Source organism: Mustela nigripes, chromosome 16, assembly GCF_022355385.1.
Source record: "Mustela nigripes isolate SB6536 chromosome 16, MUSNIG.SB6536, whole genome shotgun sequence".
NCBI classification, from domain to species: domain Eukaryota; kingdom Metazoa; phylum Chordata; class Mammalia; order Carnivora; family Mustelidae; genus Mustela; species Mustela nigripes.
In genome coordinates, this window is record NC_081572.1 from 45,859,439 (window position 1) to 45,884,376 (window position 24,938).

The following is a 24,938-nucleotide window of genomic DNA, read 5'->3' on the forward strand; positions in this document are numbered from 1 at the left end:
CTCTAGAGCCCGCTGCTCCAGGTCTGGGCCCCATTTCCCGTCTAGACTTTGACTCTCTCCTGTTCCCTGTCCTTCAGCATTTTATCTGTAGAGGTGTGATGACTAAGCCAGCCCTCTAAAGTCAGAGGGATAGGGGATGGCTGTTCTGAGACCACTGGCACCTGTTTTGAGGAATGAGAAGGATGGTGTGCTTGACCTACAGGCGGCTGCCTCAGACCAGTTCCTGTTTCTGAGTACAGAGTGTATGGTAGGGTGGAAGGTCCCTGCACAGTCCTGGCTCATCCATTGACTATGACCTTGTAGTATCAATGTAGTCTCCCTGAGCCTGTTCCTGTGTCCATACAGAAGCGGAAGGGAGATAATGTGGGTGAAGAACGCACCTGAGAGGTGTGAAATGCCACGTGAGGATGAAAGGGTTTGAACAGAACTGTTCCCGTTTGCCTCTCTGTGGGTTTGTGCCCTTGGAGAGCAGGGCAAGGAGTCTGGTGGCAACAGCCCCACTACTAGTCCAGACCAGCTGTGCATGAGGCACAGGGAAGTACTGGACAGGGGACAGGACAAGAAGGTTGCTCATGGCTCTTGACATCTTGTCCTTCCTCCTAGACGCATTGTGCCCTTCCCTGCAATGCAGCAGGCGTTGAGGCCCTCCCAACTCCTGCCTTCGTCCTAGTCTGCTTTGGCTTCTGTCATCCCGATTGCTTTGGCCAACAGACTTAACTTACCCAAGGAGAGAGAGGGCTTGATCTCCTGCTGGTGCTAAATGACCTTTGCTTTGCTTGCTGTAATCTGGAGTTTCTTTGTCTTTAAGTGTCTGAAGTGCGGTGATCACTATTGACCCTTGCCTTGTGGGCACCAGGCGTGGGGGTTGGGGTGGGGTGGACAGGTGTGTGTGTGTGGGGGGGGGTGTGCTGGAGCAGGCTATAGCTGCCCCACCTCTCTTAAGTGCTCCCAGACTCCAGGGTGGGTGTTTGGTCTGCGGAGTTTCTGCTTCCTCCCCACCCTCATCACAGGTCAGATTCAGACCCCATCTTTATCCTTTTCAGAAGGCTGGATCCATCCATCCATCTTCCCAGCACCTTTAATTGACAAGCTTATGCAGATGACCCTCCCAGCTGTTGGCCTTAAGGGATGAAGTGGTCCTGTGTAGCTTTGCAGTGATGGCCCCCAGGGTCCTTGTCATCTTCCTGCCCTCCCCAGGCTCCTTAGAAATATATTGGCATATTGGGGGAGGCAGGTGTGCCAGGGAGGATGGTAATGACACGGGTACCTCAAACGGCCCCAGAACCAGAAGACTCCAGTCACACTGTTGGTGGGTCCTGAGAACTCTGCTGAAAGCTCCAGCTTCGGTTTGCATCCTGGAGAAGTGACTGTGGTGCTCGTCAGCCTTTACCTGACGACTCCGTCTGGGAGTTGTGGGATAACCTGGAGGTTCTGCCTCTTTCTGACCATCTTCCAGGGACTCCACCGCTTGGGCTCCTTCAAAAACAATGGTGTGTTTGCAAGGGGGGATTGATTGGAGCAGGGTTCCAAGGAGGCACCTGAATGAAGCTTTCCTTGCAGATGGTGCTCTGGGGACCGCTTTAGTGGGAAATCTCCTTTCAAGTGATTTGACTTTTCAGATCTTGCTTCCTCGTCGCTGTGGCAGATTGGGGTCAGATCCGTAGCCCCACCTTGGTCATGTAGAAGTGGATGGGCGGGTGTGGGGGAGTGATGTCCTCTGAGGTAGAAAACAGGTACCATTCGTAGGAAGGGTTGAGGCAGAGAAACAGTCAAAATAGGTAGGTTCCAAATGGTGTGGATGTTGCTGTGTGCCCTTAAGAGTGACATTCTGAACTGGACAGAGGTCAGTTGGCATAAATGAAAAGACATCGTCTTCTTACAGGGAGTAGTTATTTTAAGACAACCCTCACCATGGGGTTTGTGAGGAGGAAAATATGAATTTCAGCAACCCCCCTGCGGCAGGCTCTGGGGGGCAGAACAGTGAATCTAAAGTCTCTGGGAGGCAGAGGAGGCAGAGGCAGAGTAATCCACACTCCTCTGTTGTGGGATATAATGTCTAGCGGGTTAGTCCCCTGTCGGTTATTAGAAAAAGTTCACCCCATGCTTGCTTCGGCAGCACATACGCTAAAATTGGAATCATACAGAGAAGATTAGCATGGTCCCTTGCACAAGCAAAAGTCCATCCCGAGCTTTTTTTTTTTTTAATTTTTTATTGTGGAAAATTTCACACGTGCACAAAAGTAGAGAGACTTGTGTAATATGATACCCCCGTTTGAGTCATTGTCAACTCATGGCCAATCTTACCTCATTTATTTACCACCCCACTCCCCCACAAGATTATTTTGAAGTAAATCCCAGACAGGATATCATTTCATTCTTACATGTTTTGGTATACACCTTAAAGAAGTTTTCTAAGAAAATAGAACACTACCATATTGTACTCCCTGAGTTAACAGTAATTTCTTAATATCATATTTAATTAGTGTTCAAATTCCCCTAATTGTCTTATAAGTTTTTCAAAAAATTTTTTAAAGATTTTATTTATTTATTTGAGAGAGAGCATATGTGGTGTGGTGAGGGTTGGTTAGGATGGGTGAGGAGGGGCAAGTGGAGGAGAAGTAGGCTCCCCACTGAGGAGGGAGCCAGATATGGGGCTCGATTCCCGATCCCTGGACCCCAGGATCAGGACCTGAACTGAAGACAGACCTTTAACCAACTGAGCCACCCAGGTGCCCTTCAAATTTTTTTTTTTTTTTTGGCAGGATTCAAAAAACCCAGTGTAATTGGTCATATGTCACCTTATGAATTTTCTACTGCTACTTTCTTTTTTTTCATTATAATTTCTTTATTGGAGAAATTTGATCATCATGGGGAGCTGCCCATAGTTAGGATTTTGTGGATGCTATCTCCTGGTGTCATCTAACGTGTTCTGCTGTCCCCTATGATATTGTAAGTCGGTATTTAGCTTTGAGGCTCTATCACTTTTTTGTTTGTTTGTTTGTTTGTTTGTTTTGGGCAAGACCTCACACTGGAGTTTTTTTTTTTTTTTTTTTTTAAAGATTTTACTTATTTATTTGACAGAGATCACAAGTAGGCAGAGAGGCAGGCAGAGAGAGAGGAAGGGAAGCAGGCTCCCTGCTGAGCAGAGAGGCGGATGGATGCTGGGCTCTATCCCAGGACTCTGGGATCATGACCTGAGCCGAAGGCAGGCTTTAACCCACTGAGCCACCCAGGCATCCCTGATTGTCTGTTTTGGTGATGTTGGCAGTTGACTGATTTGTCCTTGGAGGTTGAAGGTTGGTGTCATGGAGGGTACTTGCCTTCTGCCACAGGAGATTTTGCGATAGGCCTATGAGCTGGCTGGATTCGGGGCCCGAGCCTGTGGAGCGCTGGAGGCCTGGCCTTGGAGTCCCAGAGTCCCAAGGCTGGAAGGGGTGCATGGCGGGAACTTATCTACTCCCCAGCCCTGGAACAGATGGCTGCTTGTTCTCTTCTTGGGAGGTGGCCGGGTCCTGCCCTTTGTGGAAAGGCCTGTTTCTTGGCCTCTCTTGTCTGATGTTTGAATGCCATTTGGTTGGCTGTCATTGCTTTAAAGAACAAACATCTCCCTTTAGCCAGCTTCCCATTTTAGGCCTCACTGAGCACCTGGGAAGTTAGACACCTAGAGTTCAGGGAGAGAATTTAAGGGGTTTTGTGATTCCTTTGGAGCCACTGTTTTTGTCTCCTCTTTGGTGTCCCTACTCTTGTCCTCCTTATCTATTCTTATGGTGGCCAGAGTGGAGTTTTAAAAATTCAGGTAAAATCAAGTCTCTCCACTGTAGAAACCTCTCCATAGGCTTTCCATTATAATTTAAATGAAATCCAGACTCTGAAGCCCGGCCTGTATCCCCTGCCTTATTCTCTCTTGTTCTCTGACCTTACTTCCACTTTGCCTCTCACTCACTGTGGTCACTGTATTTCTGCTGCAAAGGCCTTTCTGTTTCTGGAACACGCCAAGCTTGTGCCTGCCCCAGGCCCTTTACATGTGCTGTTTATGGTGACTTAATTGAGTGGTGCTTTCTCATTGTGCCTGCTCTAGGCCCTTTACTTGCACTGTTTATGGTGACTTAATTGAGTGGTGCTTCCTCATTGTTGCGTGTCAACTCAATTGTCATCTCTTCTAAAAGGACTCCCCTGCCATCCAATCTGGGCAGCTCATTCCAGCCATCATTACTTTACCTTGATTTATTACCCCCATGGCTCTTATCATTAACTGGTATTATCTGGGTTATGTAATAAACAATTTACTGACCGTTCCCACCCCTAGAATGTGAGCTCTCTAAGAGCAGGGACTCTGCCTTTTTCACTCCTGGGTCCCCCATTGCCCGGAATAGGAAGTGCTTAGTAAATATTTGCTGTGTGAACGAATGGGTGCACATGAGACTCACTGACTCCACACCGCCTGTTCCCCCAGGTCCTCTTAATACTGCAGTGCCCTCTGCCACAGATTTCAAGGTGTCCTTTTCTTATGTGGGTTTGAGGTATTCTCCCCTTCTCTCTTCTTCATTCCCCTTTGGAAGAGATTTGGAGAGAAAGATAACTGATGATGTGTACATGCGGCGTGCCCTATTACTCTTCTGACTCCTGTCCTGTCCCTCTATTGTTAGGGAACACATGAGGGTCCAGGCTCAGCACTCACGCTGAGCTCCAGGGCTGTTCTGACACTGAGTTCCTAGATCTCAGGTCCTGGAGCTGCTGTCTGAGAGGCAGAGGCGGGCTCCCTTCATTCATGCCAAAGAGCGGGGGCCATTGGGTGTCTGAATTGGTGAACAGTCGCCATTAGTGAATATATGGTTTTTCTAAATGCAGTTCTATCTCTTTGGAGCCCGTGTGGTACACAGATGGCTGGTTACCAGGATGTTGCCAAATATAGGGCCTGCCAAGCCCGTTTGGTTAAACCAACGAAAATCACTTCTGGGCAGACGGGGTCTGCTGCACGGCTTAGCAATCTTCTCAGTCATTTTAAGTAGATGAGGCCCTCTTGCCCTCCCTACTCCCCGCCTGCCCTGCAAACTGAGTCTCTTTGCCTCCTGAATCCATAAAAAGTAAATGAGGTAGGCAAGATGATTTCAGGTGGACAAATGCCTTTTATCTTAATTGCTATTTTAAAAAATGAATTCTGGCAAGTGATACTGGTTTTCCATGTACGACGGTTACATAATATTTTCGAAAAGTAAATTTGTTTAAGTAAAAAATTGTGATCAATTTAAAGAGAAGTATCAAGAAAAGTAACAGTCAGGTGGTACATGGATTTGGGAAAAAATTGAGAAGATGATGTGGAAATGTCTGCAGTTTGGGGAGTACAGTGGGAAGGAAGGAGTCACTTTTCTCATATGGTCAAGTGGGCCCCCAACACTAGGGTCCTGGGGTTGTTGAACGTTGAATGGTTGTAACAAGCCAACATCTTTTGAGGCTTACTGTTTGCTAGGGTCGCATACCTGTCTTAATTACAATGGTTATTATCTTTGTTTTCCAGTAGAGACACAGAGGCTCAGATTTTGAGGAACACCTAGAGGGCAAAATCAGAGGGGGACGAACAGGGATTTTAACCCTGGTCTTTTGAGGTCCAGGGGCTGTCCTCTTAACTCTTCTATTATTTGGAACCCAGGATAAGCACTCACGCGGTGCCTGGCTTCTGAGAAGTTCCCCATACATGCTGCTGCTGTTCTCATGCAGGCACGGAAGTACAACAAATCTCAGGGCACAGCTCAGTGGATTTCCACATATGTATCCAGCTGTGTAGATACTGTCCACATCAAGACATAGAACTTTCCTGCACCCCAGCAGACTCCTCCTTCCCTCTCCACAGTCCAGTCACAGTCCAGTTAAAATTACTGTGGAGGCAGGCCCATTGCCTGGTATGTGGGGGACTTGGGGTCACCTTGGAACCCGTAATAAAAGGAAGCGTATATTTGGGAGTTTGTGAGTTGGGATTTCTTTTCTTTTTTTTTCTTTTTTTTTTTTTTATTAAAGATTTTGTTTATTTTACAGCAGATCACAAGTAGGCATAGAGGTAGGCAGAGAGAGATGGGGAAGCAGGCTCCCTGCTGAGCAGAGAGCCCGATGTGGGGCTCAATCCCAGGACCCTGGGATCATGACCTGAGCTGAAGAGAGAGTCTTTAACCCACTGAGCCACCCAGTGGGTGGCACTTTTTTTTTTTTAAAGTAGTTTCCATGCCCAGCGTGGAGCCCAATGCGAGGCTTGCACTTACAACCCTGAGATTGAGATCTGAGCCCAGATCAAGAGTCAGACATTTAACTGACTAAGCCATCCAGGGGCCCCTGTGAGTTGGCAATTCTAAGTGGGGAACCCTAGTTCGACCCTGAAGAAGAAGGTGTCAAAGAATCCACATTGACTTCTAGGGGTGGGTGAGCTTGGTTTCACCTTCCCCTCTCCTTCTCGACACACTCTGTAGGAACCTGGAGCCAATGCTGTGTTTATTCACTGTCCTTGGAGCAAGGGTGGGTTGAAAAATTGTCACTTGCTTTTAAGCTTATCAGTTATGAACACTCTGTTTCGTGAAAGTTGGAACAGTAGCCAAGTCCTTGCCAGAGCCCTCTAGGGGCGGGCTGACCCTGCCAGGCCTCAGGGTTAGTCTGTTTCTCCAAAGGAGGGAGCAGTCCTGTTGATTGAGCCCCCTCCCCCTTTCCATGTATTTACTGTAAAGATCTTTACCGACCACTGAATATGGGGGGCAGAATAAGGAGGCTGTGCAGATGCCTGTGGTCATGAGCTCTTCCTCGTTGGGTACAGCAGCTTGAAACAGCCCCCAAGCAAGTCACACCTCTCCCCTGGTTTGCAGGACAGATCCCTAGTAAGGGATCTCATTCCCCCATCCCCACCCCCATGCTCTAACACCACACAGTCTTGTCTGCAGGGAGTGGGACAACAGCAGCCTGGCACCTGGGAGTTTGCCAGGTGTATGAGGCCGAGGTGGGATGTGGCCCATGCCGAGTCCTCAAAGCTTCACGAAGTCTCTGTTCTGGGTGCTGGGATACAGCAGGGAATGGCACAGGTGCACAACCCTGCGCATTCTCCCAGGGCTTTATTAGGCTTACATGCGTTTTTCCCTTTTAAATGGATATTTTTTAAAATTGGAAGGTTCTGTGTTACCGGTGGTTTTTTCCGTCTTCTCTTGAGAAATCAGAAGCTTTGGCAACATTGGCTAGGCCTCTCTTTCTGCATCACATCTAAACTCTCAGCACCCAGCTTAGTGTGGGATTGGTCCCTTTCTGCTCACCGTTGCACCACCACCTGGCCACATCTGGCAGTGCCCGTGCCCCTTCCCCCATCCCCAGGGATTGGATGTACAGTGTGCGAAGCACAGGGGTCAGGAGCTCCAGATGGGGCCAGGTTCCAGCCCTGAATGCCCTTGGTTTGGGGCAGGTCCATTGTGATTGGAAGTGAGGGTTCCCTGCAGGAGGTGGGCTGCAGAATGGCCGCTGTTAATTTGTCTTTAGATGTTCCTCCTCCCTTTCCTTCCCTTATTACCCCTAAGGAAAATAACAGAAGTATGGGAGGTTATGTGTTAACAGTATAAAAAGTCAGGAATCATAAGAGAAGTACTGGGCTGGGAGCTCCTGTTGGGTCTGTGGTGGGCATGGCACGAGGCTGGCACCTGGGGCTCAGGCATCCCGTTCTCTGCACCACACTTACTATCACCATCTATGTTTTTCATAGAGGAGAAAGCTGAGGTTCAAATGGGGTGACATTTTCAGTGTCCTCCAGCTCATACAGCAGAGCTGGGAATCCAACCCAGATCTGCCTGATGCCAAACCCTGTGCCTTTTCATCCATTTCCAATTTCATGGTGACCCCGGCTGAGTTACTTGACCTCTCTGCCCTTGACTTTCACTCTCTATGAGGTGGATGATGATGTCACTCAGGTGTGTGAAAATGCTTCAAAACCTGAAGAATCATGGCACCTGAACACATTCTCATTATTTTTTAAGGAAGAGATTGGACTGGTTTCTCAGGCAACTGGGCTTCTTTTGAATATGCGGCTGAAGCTGGGGCAAGGGAAAGGGCAGTGGAGGCTAGATTGGGGGAAAGTCTGATTTACCAGGCTTTAGATAAGCTGAAAGGGCTCTTGGCTGCCGTCCTCGCTAATTAGAACAGAAATTTCTGCTTCTCTATGAGAACAGGAAGGTCTGGGCTGGAGCCTGGGTTACCTGTGCCATCTGTATTTTAATAGAACATTTATTTTAATAAGATTTAATCCGAGATGCAAAGATGGAAGGAGTGTGTAAATCAAGAGATGACTGAAACAGGCTGTCTGAAAACGAGATCTTCCAATGTGCCAGGAAGGGCTTTTGAGTGTGACATCAACAAAGGCCAGTTACTGATAGCTGAGAAGGTCCCCCAAGGGCACAACCGCGTGGTGGCAGGACACAGCCTGTGGTGCAAGCCATGGGAATGGGGACACCTGGCTTTCACAGCTTAGTTCCTCTGGCCCCACTCCTCCCTTTCTGGAAAGCATTCCCATCCATCCCTACAGGATTCACCTGTCTTTCTCCTCCATGAATGCAAACACAGGCAGCAGTCCTGCCTAGAAGCGGACTGTGCTCCAAATGTTCATTTGTGTGGTTTCAAGTCACTTCCCTCAATGTTTGTGGAGTGCCAGCTGTGTACCAGTCCTTGGACAAACAGGGTCCAGGAGGAGAGTAAGATACTCTCCCTGCCTTAAGCCACCTGTGCTCCAGAGGAGAAACCAGACACATACTGTGAACCCCATACAGAAGATGGGGCATCCTGGAGAAGAGGTATAAGACACTCTGGAGGTCAACAGAAAGAGGGACCCCCCCCCCCCAAGGAGGGCTTCATGGGATTGGCGGCATTTAAGGTGGGCCATGGCGACTGTACAACATTTCTGAAGAGAGATCAAGTGGGGAAGTACATTCTAGTTAAATGGTACAGTCTACGCAAAGGGACAGAGGTAGGGAGAGCAGGGGACCTGTTTAGAACTCAGTTAGACTGTGGTGTGGATTTCATATTGGGCAATAGAGGGAAACGAGGCTGTCAGGGTCACCTGAGGCCACTTTGTGGTTGGTTATAAATGCCAAGGAGTGAAGGACGGGTTAGGCTTCTCTGTTCCCTGCCCCCCCAAACTCATGTGGCAGTTTGGTACCCTAGTTGGCATAGAAAAACAGAATTAGTCAGCATTACAGTTGAAATAACTTCTATTGTAATTCTTCTTATGAAGGTTTGGGGCTAGAGGGTCTTTGAGTTGGAGTAGTAGTACCCCCAAAATAACTCTTCTGACTGACAGTTTAGGTAAATGAGTCAGGAATCTTTTGGTTGCAAGAGACCCCAATTCTAATTAACCTAAAGGAGGAGAGAAATTTTATTGCTTTAGGTAATTGGAAGGTTCATGGGGGACAGATTCAGGTATGACTGGATCCAAGGCTGGAATCATTCTCTCTCCCCATCTCGGAGCTGTTCTTTCTTTTGGATTGGCTTCATCCTGGGCTAGGTTATCCACAAAGAAAGATGATGGCTGTGCCAGGCTTACATTCTGCCAGTTTAGCAACACCAACAGGAAGAGCAAATCTGTTTTCTAGTAATTTTAGCAGGAGTCCCAGGGATGACTCACACTGGGCACAGTGGCTCATGTGCCCATCCCTGAACTTTGGTTATAGGGCTTGGATACGCTGATTAGTTGAGTCTGGGTGTTGTGCCCACTCCTGGTTCTAGGGATGGTGTCACCTGGACTGAGAAAAAAGGAGGGGCAGGTCACCTAGGGACATTCGATGTGTTGCTGTCAGTAGACCAGGGAATGGACACTGGTCAGGAAAACCCAGGAGCTGTCCACTCTGCTGGCCCTGGTGGCTTCACTGGTGTTGGTCTTTGCTCAGTCTTGTCCACTTGGTTGGTTGCTGCAGGGGCTAGCACTCTCCCAGATGCCCCCTTCTGCCTCTGATGGGTGAGGTGTTCTCTCTTCCCTGACATAGCCTGTTGGATCCCCAACATTATCAAACACACTCCTTGGGACCCCTTTCCCAAGAGTCCATTGTGAACATTGAGGCAGTCAGATGTGTGACTGAGTGAAACCTTGTCTGGGAGAATGGCCTGGCATTGCTCAGGGTTGCTGCTCAGCTTTGGGGTTGAATGATGCTTCCCCGTCCTCTTTTGCTGTTGCTTTGTGGGGCTCATTTCCCCCTCAACCTGGAAACTCTGGATTCCTTCCATTTAGATTGCCTCTTCCTCTGGCCATCTAGCCGATGGGTGCTCTTGGTCCCAAGGTCCTGGTGGACTCTCCATGATCCATTCTCCTGCCGGAGGCCCAGGCCCAGCAGAGATCTCAGGGATATGAGAGGTAGGGACCCCTAGATTACAAGGAAATGACTGCAGCAGGGTGGAGGGGCAGCCTGAAGCCTCAGGGAAAAAACCGAGGGGAGGTAGTACTGTGTATGATCCTGAAGGTACATGGTGTTCAGACTGTGGTCCTCAGTTTCCCTATCTGTGAAATAGGAGTAGGGCTAATGAATGATTTTACTTGTGGATTGCAAGGACTTGAACATTATCTGCTCACCCATGTTTATAGCAATATTACTCAGAACAGATAAAAGTGGGAGCTACTCAAGTGTCCTTCTGCAGGGGACTGGATGATAAACAAAATGTGGCATATCCATACAAAATATTATTCAGCTGTACAATGGAATGGAATTCCAATCCACCATTTACGAACCTGGAAAACATTAAGCTAAGTGACGAAGCCAGACACAGGACAGAAGTTGCTTGGTTTCATTTGTACAATGTACTTAGCAATAGATGAAAGCATAGAGACAGAAAGTAGAATAGAGTTAACAGGGTGTGGGGAAGAGTTATTATTATTTTTTAAATATCTTATTTATTTATTTGATATAGAGAGCAAGATCACAAGGAGGCAGAGAGGGAGGCAGAGAGAGAGGGGGAAGCAGGCTCCCCACCGAGCAGAGAGCCCAATGCGGGGCTTGATCCCAGGAGATCATGACTGGAGCTGAAGGCAGAGGTTTAACCCACTGAGCCACCCAGGCACCCCATGAGTTATTGTTCAGTGGATTAGAAATTCTTTTGGTAATGATGAAAAGATTCTGGAAATGGATGGCTTCGATGGCTGTGTAATGCTGAATGCCACTGAACTGCATACTCAGAAATGGCTATGGTAAAAGGAAAACATCTTATTCAGACCCTAATATGTAAAAAAGATAAAAGAGAGTGTTTCCTTGGTCAGAGATGGGGCAGGCAGGTGGGGCTAGCTCTAGTCCGGTCTCTATGAAAACCCAGATATATTTGGGGCCAGAGTGTCCTGGGACTCCTGGGAAGCAAGGGCTGCTCTCCTCTATAGGCCATGTTCTGAAGTTGACGGTCCCCAAGACCTTTGTCCTTCCAAGTCCAACCCCCCCTTCTCCAGTGGTCCTGTGTTGATAAGGGAGAAGGCTCTGGAGAGAGTGGACCACCTTGTGTGAGCTCTCCTTTTAGCCCAGTCTTTTCTGTTCCTGCTGCTGAGGACTCATGGACAGGTGTTTGCCAGTGCCTTGTAGGGTGTTCCTTGGAGGCCAAGGGGACTGGTACTGGGTGGGTGAGGACTTCTGGGGGCTCAGCTTGGGTTCCAGGAGGAATGTGGAGAGAAGAGTCTTGGCTCTGAGCTGACCTTTGGGCACAGACCAGAGCCTGTGGCCACACGATGGAAGGCTTGGGTTTAGTGTCGACAACATGGATGCCTTCAGTGACCTGCTAGCCAGCCCTGAGATGGGGAACAGCCACTCCAGCATCTGCTGTCCCCACGGAGCAGGCCTCAGGGTTGGACCTCTCTGCTGTCCCTTTGCATGAGCTTAGAACCTTCCTCTGAGCATTTTCTGGGCTGCTTCTTGCCCATCTGATTTTTTTTAAAGAAATGTTTATTATATTTTTAAAATCCATGTTCTTTGCAGAAAATTTGGAAAACACAGAAAAGTACAAAGACTAAAATAAAAGTCATCTGCAATCCCAGATGGGGGATTGCAGAGATAACCACTATTAACATTTAATATATTTTCTTCTGGTCTTTTTTCTCCCTAAACATATATCCTCCCACACAGTGTATTTACATCTGCATCTACATCTGTTTTTTTTGTTTTATAACAAAATTGGGATTATACTTTAGATACAGTATATTAGTCAGGACTCTTGGGGGCAAGTGACAGAAGCCCAGGTTGAATTAATCAAACAAAAATAAGGGGATTTATTGGCAATCATAACCCATCTATAGAAAAGTCTGGGCCTCAGGAACAGCTGGATCCAGGACTTTTGAGCAGTCTCTTGATTCTCTGTCTTTTGTGTCTCTGTCTCTCTTTGTGTTGACTGCATTCTCTTGGGTCATCTCTACATATGATGTTGAAACCATGGTTACAGACCACTGTGGGCTTAACATTTTAATGCTTTTCCCTCCAGAGAGCAAAAAAACCCCTCCTTTCTACCAGCTCCAGTTAGACAACCCCCAAGGAGTGCTGATTGGCTTGGATCACACGCTGATCTCTGCATTAATCTATGTGTGCAGGTGGGGTTGGGGGTTTATGATTGAGTCAGGGGCTCATTATATCTGAGTCAGGGGCTTATTCCTGCGGCTGGTGTGAGTATTGTGACTGTAAACATCCTTTCCACTGCGAGAGGATCAGCTCTCTGAAGTAAAGGTGGAGAGTTTCATTATCAGATGAAGGGATAAAGTGAGTTGGGCGGGCAGAAACCAGAATCCGAAGTTGCCTTGGCGTTGGTTCCAGCCCTGGCGAACTGGAGAGTGGGCACGTGGGCCCTCACTCTCATACCAATTTAATGAAAGATGGATTGAGACCATCCCATGAGCAGTACAGTTTGGCAACCATTATGCATGCACATATCCCCTTTGAACCAGAGATCTGCCTTTGGGAATTTATCCAGCACCTGTATTTCCACATGTGTGGAACAGTATTATACAAGATCATTCATTGCAGTATTAGTTGAAATAGTGAGACATTGGAAACCACCAAATGCCTAGTGATAGTGAACTGGGCACTGGACTGCTGTGTTATTTGAAAAAGAATAAGGACGTTTTCTATGGACCAAGATAAAGTTCTCCCAAGATACTTGGAGTAAAGAAAGCAAGGTGCAGAATGGAATGTACAATGTACTATTTTTATGTGTGTGTGTGTGTGTGTAGAAAAGGGGGAAAATAGGGTTGTTATGTTGGGTTATATTTGCATAAACTGGAGAAGGACGTGTAGAAACCATTTCACTGGGTTGGGGGTGGAGAGCTGGACGGATTGGGACAAGGATAAGACCATGCCTTTCACCTTATACCATCAAATAAATTGTGGATTTTGAACTACATTCAAGTATTACTCAAAAATCAATGTATCAGTTTCCTTTTGGGGTAATAGGCAAGTTTCAGAACCAGACCCTCCTTTGTGGTAATGTATTGAACCAGTCACTGAATTGTATACTTTAAAGTGGTCAAGCTAGGAAATTTGGTGTATATTTTACCACAATTTTTTTTTAAAGATTTTATTTATTTATTTGACAGACAGAAATCACAAGTAGGAAGAGAGGCAGGCAGAAAGAGAGAGAGGGAAGCAGGCTCCCTGCTGAGCAGAGAGCCCAATGCGGGACTCGATCCCAGGACCCAGAGATCATGACCTGAGCCGAAGGCAGCGGTTTAACCCACTGAGCCACCCAGGCGCCCCCACAATTTTAAGAGTAAAAAAAAAGTCAACAGACCAAAAGAGTGGAAAAACAAAAAAAAATAAATATAGAAACCTCACAGAGTGTGAGCTCTGGAGTCAGGTGACCTGTGTTCAGATCTTGCCGTAGCTACTTTGTAGCTCTGGGACTGTGGGTAAATGGCTTCATTTCTCAGAGGATTGGTTTAGTCATTTGTGAAGTATAGATAATAAAAGAGTCAATATTCTGAAGGTTGCATGAGATGTTAGGGATTTTTTTTTTTTAATTTCTTTTCAGCGTAACAGTATTCATTGTTTTTGCACCACACCCAGTGCTCCATGTAATCCGTACCCTCTCTAATATCCACCACCTGGTTACCCCAACCTCCCACCCCCCACCCCTTCAAAACCCTCAGATTGTTTTTCAGAGTCCATAGTCTCTCATGGTTCACCTCCCCTTCCAATTTCCCCCAACTCCCTTCTCCTCTCCATCTCCCCTTGTCCTCCATACTATTTGTTATGCTCCACAAATAAGTGAAACCATATGATAATTGACTCTCTCTGCTTGACTTATTTCACTCAGCATAATCTCTTCCAGTCCTGTCCATGTTGCTACAAAAGTTGGGTATTCATCCTTTCTGATGGAGGCATAATACTCCATAATGTATATGGACCACATCTTCCTTATCCATTCGTCCGCTGAAGGGCATCTTGGTTCTTTCCACAGTTTGGTGACTGTGGCCATTGCTGCTATAAACATTGGGGTACACATGGCCCTTCTTTTCACGACATCTGTATCTTTGGGGTAAATCCCAGTAATGCAATTGCGGGGTCATAGGGAAGATCTATTTTTAATTTCTTGAGGAATCTCCACACTGTTTTCCAAAGTGGCTGCACCAACTTGCATTCCCACCAACAGTGTAAGAGGGTACCCCTTTCTCCACATCCTCTCCAACTCATGTTGTTTCCTGTCTTGCTAATTTTGTCCACTCTAACTGGTGTAAGGTGGTATCTCAATGTGGTTTTAATTTGAATCTCCCTGATGGCTAGTGATGATGAACATTTTTTCATGTTTCTGATAGCCATTTGTATGTCTTCATTGGAGAAGTGTCTGTTCGTATCTTCTGCCCATTTTTTTTATATGATTGTCTGTTTTGTGTGTGTTGAGTTTGTGGAGTTCTTTATAGATCCTGGAATAAACCTAACCAAACAGGTAAAGGAACTGTACCCGAGGAACTACAGAACACTCATGAAAGAAATTGAAGAAGACACAAAAAGATGGAAGACCATTCCATGCTCTTGGATCGGAAGAATAAACATTGTTAAAATGTCTATACTGCCTAGAGCAATCCATATTTTTAATGCCATTCCGATCAAAATTCCACCGGTATTTTTCAAAGAGCTGGAGCAAATAATCCAAAAATTTGTATGGAATCAGAAGAGACCCCGAATCGCTAAGGAAATGTTGAAAAACAAAAATAAAGCTGGGGGCTTCACGTTACCTGATTTCAAGCTTTACTACAAAGCTGTGATCACCAAGACAGCATGGTACTGGCATGAAAACAGACACATAGACCAGTGGAATAGAGTAGAGAGCCCAGATATGGACTCTGAACTCTATGGTCAAATAATCTTTGACAAAACAGGAAAAAATATACAGTGGAAAACAGGCAGTCTCTTCAATAAATGGTGCTGAGAAAACTGGACAGCTATATGTAGAAGAATGAAACTCCCATTCTCTTACACCATACACAAAGATAAACTCAAAATGGATAAAAGACCTCAACGTGAGACAGGAATCCATCAGAATCCTAGAGGAGAACATAGGCAATAATCTCTTCGATATCAGCCACAGCAACTTCTTTCAAGATATGTCTCCAAAGGCAAAGGAAACAAAAGCGAAAATAAACTTTTGGGACTTCATCAAAATCAAAAGCTTCTGCACAGCAAAGGAAACAGTCAAGAAAACAAAGAGGCAACCCAGGGAATGGGAGAAGATATTTGCAAATGACAGTACAGACAAAAGGTTGATATCTAGGATCTATATAGAGACGTTAGGGATAAAGAATGATGCCTGGGAATGGTGGGCCTCCCCCTGTGAGTTAGCTCTGGAGGAAGGGCAGGATAGCCAGGAGAGCCTTACCACCTTCCCTCTCACTGGTTGGAACATTTGCATTTTAATGGAGACTTGTGAAGACTGAAAACAGTCTGGACTCAAAGGGAGGAATGGTTGGAATTTCAGAAAAATTTATAGCTCCTGTCTGGGGAAAATTAGGTCTTTTCATTTCCTGGGGAGAGTTTAACTTTTACCTTATCCTCCCAGTGGCCCCAGGTGGTTGGGTTGGAAGCTGGAGAATAAATGCCCTGCCAGGGAAAGAGGGTGAGCTAGGAGAAGGGAGAAAAAACAGTTCAGGTTCACACCCCAGACGGGCAGAGCCTGAACTAGCTGAGAGGTCCAAGCCTGAAGGTTTGAAACTGGAGAAAATGAGGCAGCTGATGTAGGAAAGACATTAGGCTTTGGAGCCGATGGCCAAGATAGAATTCTTGAGACATCTTTGGTGCAAAAAGGTGGTTTTATTAAAGCACGGGGACAGGGCCTGTGGACAGCAAGAGCTGGGCTGGGGTTGTGAGGAGTGGCCCATTATACACTGTCCAGTTGGGAGGGGGTTAGGGATGGCATAAGCCTTCCAAATATTTTGGAAACAAGGTTTCCAGGATCCTGAGGGGTCTAGCTCTTGTTGGGAAAAGGTCATTTATTACTGTTTGGTAAATCCTCAGTCATGAGACCCTTCCAATGTATATTGGTGGGTCCTATGCTTGGGGGATGATTTGCCAATGTGTATCTTGGGGTGGGGTGGGTAGAGATAAAGGAAGTTTCTGAAGGAATTTTTTAAAAAAGATTTTTATTTATTTATTTGACAGACAGAAATCACAGGTAGGCAGAGAGGCAGGCAGAGAGAGGAAGGGAAGCAGGCTCTCTGCTAAGCAGAGAGCCCGATGTGGGGCTCGATCCCAGGACCCTGGGATCATGACCCGAGCCGAAGGCAGATGCTTTAACCCACTGAGTCACACAGGTGCCCCTGAAGGAATTTTTATATGTTTAAGCAGACTTGCAGGATCCTGGAGGGTCGGGCTAAGATTGCCTTTGCTCTTAGCAAAGAATCAGCGTCAAGGCAGCTGAGTCCCTAGAGGACAGCCACTCTGCCTCTTTCAAGGACTTGTCAATGGGCTGCAAGTAGTAAGGATATGTAATAATTTTTCTTCTGCCTTTGTTTCCCACATCAGTTGCCATGGCAAACCAATGAGCGCTGACTTCCCTCAGCCCCATATGCACCTGCAGCCACTGCTCTCGCTGATCACCTTCATGGCGAAGCTTCCAGAAGACCTTCTTTGGCTTTGCTCCCCACCACACCTCATGGCTGCCTTTTTGCCCTCTGCTTAGTCATTTGACACAGCTTAATCCTCCCTCCTCCTCTTCCTCGGACCTGCATGGGTTGTGCCCAGGCTCTTTCCTCTTCTCTGTCTCCCTCAGTGGTGATCCCCCTCGGTGTCTGAAAGGCATTCCCGAAGTGGCAGGTGCACAGTGAAATTCCTGCTCTCTCTCTAACTCCCTACTCATCCCTCCTGTGGCCTTCCCCAGCTCAGTCTCTTAGACCAAACTCTTGGAGTCACCCTTGACTTCTCTGGATTGTTCTTATTCGCCACATCCGATCTGTCAAATCCTGTTGGCTGTACCTTTGTACTCATCCAGAGTCTGACCACCTCCTATCATCTCTGTAACCATCAACGCGGTGCAGCCCATTGGTCGCTCTCACCCTGTGCAATCGAGGTGACTTTTTAGCGGGCCTCCCTGCTCCCAAGCTTTGCCCCCTTACAGTTCTCAACACTGCAGTCTGGGTGATCTTTTGAACCTATAAGTCAGGTCACATCTCTGTTCTGCTCACAGCTCTGCCTTCCGTGGCTTCCTGTTTCTTCAGGGTCGAAGCTAGCGTTCTGACCCTGGTCACAGGCTCCCTGTGATTTCTTTGCCCTCGGCTCCTATTCTTTACTCTTTGTTCTCTCCACTGGCCATACCGGCCTCTCAGCTAAGGTATGCTTTTGCTTCAGGACCATTGTGCTTGCTGTTACTTTTCCCTGGGATGCTTTTCCCCAGCCACCCTCCCTCCTTGCTTCCTGGCTGCTTTCGGGTCTTCTCTCTGATGTCATCTTCTCATTGCGGGCTTCTCTGATGACCCCAGTTAGAATTGCAAACTGTTCTGTGCTTTATTTTTCCTCCTAGCGTTTGTCATCACTTGATAGGCTTCTTATTTAAAATTTTTATTTTCATTTATTTATTTAAACTTTTTATTATCTCTTTCCTCCACTAGAATACGAGCTCCACAGGGCAGAGGTTTTTGTCTGTTTTGTTCACTCTTCTCTCTCCATTGCCTAGAACAGTGCCAGGTACGTAGAAGATGCTCAATAAAAATTGAGTGATTGAATGAAAGAAATTTGGTTTTCATAGTGAGGGTAATAGGATGACATTTCAAGGCCTTATGCAGCAGGCTCATATGATCAGATTTACATTTTGAAGGGTCACTCAAGCTCCTGAGAAAAAGTTATTGGAGTGGGACAAGAGTGGGATTGTGGGGATTGGTTAGGAAGATGTCCTAACCAATGGCTTTGAGATGATGGTGGGGGAGGGATAGAGGGACATTGATGGACCTGGGAGGAATGCAGGAGGCAGAATGAAGGGATCATGGATTGTTAGAGCTGTACTTCTCAAACTTTACTGTGTGTGTAGCTCACATGGTCATCTTGTCAAAATGCAGATTCCCATTGGCCGGTCTGGGGTGGGCCTGAGAACCTGCATTTAGGCCAGCTTCCAGATGATGCTCCTGCTGCTGGTCCATGACACACCTTGTCTATTAGGGGATGGATATCAGGCCTAAGGCAGGAGAAGGAGTCAGGAGTGCTCAGTGCCTTTGTTTGGGAGACAGAACTTGGGAGGAGGAACTGGTGGGGGGGAAATGACATCACTTCTGGGCATGTTGATTTTGAGACTAGTGAGATCCCAAGTGGAGATGTTCAGTTTGCATTGGGGTCTGAAGCTCAGAGGAGATGCCCGAGCGGGAGACAGACAGTGGGGAGTCCTCACAGGAACGCCACAGGCAGCCCCCGTATAGGTGAGACTGAGTGGGGGAGAGGCTACACCAAGGGACATCAGGGCTGAGGGAACCCTTGCTTTTGGAAGTTGTATTACTTCCATGAAAGATCAGTTGCAAAGCCAGGGCATTGGTTAAGATACCTGATGGGATGTGGGGCAGATGTTTTCTTCCCCACATTAATCCAGTACTATTCTGACCTTGAGGGTTTAATAGCTTTGCAAAGGAAATGAGCAGGAGCCTTTTCCTGAAGGCAGTGGCCAGTCTGGGGCACATGAGGGCGACCACACAGCTCTGGTTCTTGAAGAGGGGGTGACAGCCTCGAGTCCTGCCTGTCCTGCCTGTCCTAGGACATTGGGTGTTCTGCTGCCGTGGAGCCCCATCATGCACTCAAGCGAACCTGGTCTGAGATCCCACTTAGCTGGGTGAACTTAGGCAAGGCGCTTTACCTCTCTGGACCTTGGTTTTTGCATCTGCATGATGGGGTAATAATGTTGGTGGTCATGAGGGTCAGTGAGTTGTTGTACATGACATGCTGAGCCCAGAGGCTCTCAGAGGTTGTGTGCAGTCAGGATGGATGCTGGCCACTCCCTCCCTCCCTGCCCCTCTGCAAGTGCCTGGCTTGGCCCCAGATCCATATACTTCTCACACTGATGGTCCCGGTTTCTTCTCCATCCATCTCCTTGGCTTGAATACCCACCTCCAACTCCCCCGCCACCATTTACATCAGTCCCCACGATCTCCCTTACTGTGAATCACAGCCGTGCTGGTGCCCATGCATTCCAGCTGGCCTCTCGTCCATTTACTCTTCCCTTCTGAGCTTGACTGTAAACTTCCTGGGGGTATCGTCCATCTGTCCATCCATGTCTGCTATCGTACTTTGGTGCTGAGGATCCAGTGGGGATGAGGCAGGCCTGATGCCTGCCGTAATGGAGCTCTTAGTCCAGGGGGCAAGATGGGTTCCCAGCAGGTCATTGCAGCAAAGGGGCTGGGTGCTGGGACATGGGATGCTGTGCTGTGGCAGCGGGGAGCACAGGGCCCCAACCCGGGGTTGGCACATCATCTTAAGGAAGGGACATTCTGGCGGGGACCCAGGTGGACTAAGTCTGGAGAGGGGGTGTGGGCAAGCAGGAAGGTCCTCACAGGGGGCTCTGGTATGAGTGAGAGGGGCCCAGTGGATGAGCTGACAGGTTTTGTCAATAGGGGGCGCGGGTCCCAGGTGAGGAGAGGAAGTGAAGGGGTGAGGTGAGCTGGATGGGCCCAGATAAGGGGCCCTTCCTTGAGGGCATGTTGAGTTGGGTTTGGTCCTAGTGGTTGAGGTAAGCCATTGAAAGGAGGGTGCCATTATTACTTTGTACTGGGTTTTCACTTTCATTTTCTTACTCTGGGTTCCACATGGAAGTTACCGTTTTAGCCATTTTAACGTGTACAGTTTAGGTGGCATTAATTACATTCGTGGTGTGGTGCACCCAACACCACCATTCTTCTCCAGAACTCTCTCATCACCAGACAGAAGCTCTGTCCCCAGCAGCAGTCACTCCCATTCTTTTCCACTACCCTAATCAACCACCCATCTGCTTTCCGTCTCTGGATTTGCCTATCTGGACATTTCCTTTAAATGGGATCCCGTCATATTGTGATCTTTTGTGACTTGCTTCTCTCACTTGCTGTAATGTTTTCATGTTCATCCGTGTGACGGTGTGTGTCGGCACATCTTTCCTTTTAAAGGCTGAATAACATTTGTGTGGATGTACTGTATTTTATTGATCTGTTCATCTGCTGATGGACATTTGGGTTATTTCCACCTTTTGGCTATGGTAAATAATGTTGCTGCGAACATTCATGTATAAGATTTTTTTTTAAGTTTTTTTTTTTTTTTTTTTAAATTTATTTGACAGATCACAAGTAGGCGAAGAGGCAGGCAGAGAGAGAGGAGGAAGCAGTCTCCCTGCTGAACAGAGAGCACGATGTGGGGCTTGATCCCAAGACCTTGGGACAATGACCAGAGCAGAAGGCAGAGGCTTTAAGCCACTGAGCCACCCACGCGTCCCTCATGTACAAGATTTTGTTTGAACGTGTGTTTTCAGTTCTTTTGGGTATGTTGCTAGGCATGGAATTGCTGGGTCATATGGTAATTCTGGGTTTAACTTTTGGAGGATAGGTTAAGTCAGACTTCAGCTCGGGTCATGATCCCAAAGTCTTGGGATCGAGTCCCACGTTAGGCTCCTTGCTCAGTGGGGAGCCTGCTTCTCCCTCTGCCCCTTCCCCAGCCCCTCCCCCCTGCTTATGCTCTCTCTGTCTCTCTCTGACAAATAAAATCTTTAAAGAGGCTGCACCTTAAAAAAAATTATGGCTATCCTGGTGGGTATGATCAGCTTTTCACTTTAGAAAGATCCTTGTGTCTGCTCCCTGGAGAATAGACGGAGGGGTGTCGTGGGCAGAGAGGGATTAGGATGGGAGTGCCGTTGTCCGGGTGAGAGATTGATAGGTGACGGGAGACAGTGGGGTGGAAGAATTAGAACCAATCTAGGAGGTGGTGAGGACTTAGTGATGCATTAGAGGTCTTGGCTGGGGAAGAGGGGCTCCAGCATGACTTCGTCACATCATGTCCCTGGATGTTGGCACATAGTGGGTACTCACTGAGCACCAGGTTCCTCAAGAGGAGAAATGGGGCCTTTGAAGCTCTTTGTGCTTTTACTGGGGGCCTTTCCCATGACTGCTCCCCGATAGTGTCCTTCGTCTCAGAGGGGAGGGGTGAAGAGAGGCCTAGCAGCTCTTCTTCTGAGGGGGGTGCAGGGTTACAGAGCTCCCTGCTCTGGACCATCTCCATCCTCTCTTCCTTTCAAGGTCTCCTGCCTCAGGAGACCATGTGGCGGTGGGGTGAGAGTTGGAGAGAATGGCCTTTTGGGGGAGGGTCTAAGCCTGTGGGGGCAGTGGGGGGCTGGACAGGCAGCTCTGAGGATACCAAACTTTTTCTGAGGTCTCCAGCCTTGGGCCAAAAGCACTCCTGTGTACAGGTCATGCCACCTGAAACTGCTCCTCCAGGGACACTCAGGGAGAGCTCAGAGAGCCCGGGAGGACCCAGAAAGACCTGGCCCAGCCCTTCTAGTGGTGCTCATGGATGTTCCTGCCGCAGGCCCCGGCTCTGGGTGTCCCCCCCTCCCCGGCCCCCCGTCCCACCCCCAACCTGCTGGGGCTTCTCCAGCTGTGTGGCCTTTTAACTCATGAATGGTAGCTAGATGGGGAGGGAAGTGTCTTTTGACTGGGAAGCTTGGGAAAGCTTCCATTTTCTCTCTTTCTCCTTTGTCCACCCTGTCTTTTTTCTCTCTTTTCCCTTTTCATCCTCTGCTTGGTTCCCCTGCCCCTCCCCCTGTCCCTGTTCTGTAAATCTGTAAAACAAACACACTTAAAAAAAATCTCATTCATCTAGTCCATCTGCAGCTCTGAGCAGGGTAAAGTGGCTGCCTCCCTTGGGAGTTGGCTTTTGAGCTTTGGGCATTAGTGAGCTCCATGCCGCCTGGGGCTACTGGCAGAAAATCCCAAGCTACTGCCTTGCAGCCTGGGGCCTTGTCAGCCCAGCCTCAGAGGCTCTGACCCAGATAGATGGGTGGGTGGCCATTTGCTCACCTTATGGTCCAGAGAGGGACCCCGGAAGACCAGCAGGGGACTGGAGGGACTGGAGACCTGAGCTAGCCTCTGAGCAGTGGCAAAGCTAGACAGGCTACTGAAGTCACTCCTGGTCTGTGTGGACTGTGGTCTTCTCTGCCTGCTCTCTTCTCTCCAGGGAGAGTGTGGGGATCCTAGGGAGGATTTGCTGGGGGCCGCTTCTGCCTGGTGGCTTGTGTTCCTGGCTTAAGCAGAACCGGGTGAACCTTGCAACAGCGCCAGGTGCTATGCTAACAAGCACATGGCTGTGACCTTGCTTAGCAAGAGGGGTAACTTAACTGTTCTGCGCTGTTGGAGGCTTGTGGGGGATGTGTGTGTAAGGAGCACAGGGTGTTGTCCTCAGATACTTGGAGTTTGCAGTGCGAGTAAGAGCCCTGCTCGTATGGCAGGACCCTGACCGAGCTGGAAAGATGAAGATTGGCGAGTTCCTGGCTTTGCTGCCAGAAGGTGGTGGGGGCAGGGGGCAGAGGGGCTGCCTCTGTCTTTGCTTCCATTCTTTCCTTCCTTTGCCTGCTCGTTCACTCTGTGCAGAAACAGGATGGCTCAGGCCACAGGTTATGCCATCAAAATTCTTGTGTTTGGGTTCTGGTCCCTCCAGGAACGAGCTGTGTTTCCCGAGTGTCAGCCGTCTTATCTGTGTAGAAGATGAAAACATAGCTCCTTGTCTCCATCATCTTCATGGAACTGTGCTTGGCAGAGAAGGTGATAAGAAAGGTCATCAGTACCAGTTGCTAGACAGTAAAAAGTTTCAGTATTGACAGTTTTTGAAGGCCTGCAGGGAAGGCTGTTGGCCCTGGGCCCTGTGGGCTGTTTAGAGACTCCTGCCCTCCAAGCACGCACAGCCTGGCCTTCCGCTAGACACATTCCATGGAGCACCTGGCTGGAAGGTTTTCATCGTGTTTTCACGTGGGACACTGGCCCAACATGGCCCTACAGCTCTTCAGTTCATTCAGCCAAGAGTGATTGAGTGATGCGTAGGCGCACACGGGAGGCCGGCCAGCAAGGGCCCAGGTACCCCACAGAGTCCTAAAGTTGGGACCTGCTCTTCTAGCAGGAGGAGCCTGCGTGTCCTCTGCGTCCCGCCGAATGCTCTTCAGTTCTGAGTCCAGAGGCTGCAGCAGCGCTCAGTCACTGGAGGGTTTTTGTGGCTGGCCTAGGTGTGGCCTTTTCCTTTCACTGTTTGGTCTGGCCAGCTGGGGCAGGGAGTAGATCTGGGGGAGGGCAACAGAGGCCCCAGACAGAGACACTTAATTCTTGGTGGCCCCAGCTGCCTGTCGAGGCCGACTTCATGCCTCCTGGGGAGAATGATGCTGTTTCTGTGGACAGACCCTTCCAGCGTTATTGACATTGATGCATCATCTTGTCACATACGTGACCATGGCAGCTGGAAGTGACGCAGCAGGAGAGCCAGAACAGCAGCCTTTTCTCAGCCCTGATTCCCTGTGGCAGGTGCTGGGTCTGCTCCCTGAGGCCTCGCGTGCTCTGGTTTGATGGGCTGCAGGAAGCAGATGTGGCAGGCCCTTCCCCACACCCAGTCCACTTCATTAGATGCCTCTGGGTTCTTAGGATTCCCCGTGCCCCATGAATATGCATTGATATTTATAATAAAAATGTAAAATTCAAAAATGGAGTGACAGTCTCTCACTTGGTGGTGTTCTTCGAAACAATCCAGGATAGCTTATTTGTATTTATTTATTTATTTGTTTTCAAAAAAACATTTTATTTATATATTTATTTATTTGGCAGAGAGAGAGATCACAAGTAGGCAGAGAGGCAGGCACAGAGAGAGGGGGAAGCAGGCTCCCTGCCGAACAGAGAGCCCAATGTGGGGCTCAATCCCAGGACCCTCAGACCATGACCTGAGCTAAAGGCAGAAGCTTAACCTGCTGAGCCACCCAGGTATCCCGCTTATTTGTATTTAAAAGATACTTCTGGGGATGCCTGGGTGGCACAGTGGCTCAAAGCCTCTGCCTTTGGCTTGGGTCATTCTCAGGGTCCTGGGATCGAGCCCTACATCGGGCTCTCTGCTCAGTGGATAGCCTGCTTCCTCCTCACTGTCTCTGCCTGCCTCTCTGCCTACTTGTGATCTCTGTCAAAACAAACAAACAAACAAACAAACTTAAGAAAAAGATACTTCTGTAGGGATTTAGCAAATGAAAAATAACATTCTTTTAAAAAACCAAAAAACCAAAAATAACTCATATCAGGCACTCTTCCCAAGCTGCATAGCTCTTGGACATCTGGTTGGTCCAAGAGAGAGCCCTCAGGGATCTGGAACCACCCTTTTCCCAGCAGAGTTTAATGGCTGCTCCTACTGCCTGAGCTGCCAGTTCCCAGAGACCGGGGTTGCCAGGGTGGGGGGCCTTTTATAACTTGCCATCCAGGGTCCCTTGGATTGCTAGCTTTGCCACTTAATTGCTCTAGGGCCGTCCATAAG

General features: G+C 48.2%; 1 protein-coding gene and 1 non-coding gene across 8 annotated transcripts in view; both read left to right on the forward strand.

Annotated features, from left to right (window-relative positions):
- Nucleotides 1–24,938, forward strand: part of RAP1GAP2 (RAP1 GTPase activating protein 2) — a 230,349-nt gene that overhangs the window by 85,627 nt on the left and 119,784 nt on the right. The gene's annotated exons all lie outside the window — the stretch shown is intronic.
- Nucleotides 2,101–2,204, forward strand: LOC132004598 (U6 spliceosomal RNA). Its single transcript, XR_009400558.1, has one exon. It is a non-coding gene; the product is annotated as a U6 spliceosomal RNA (small nuclear RNA).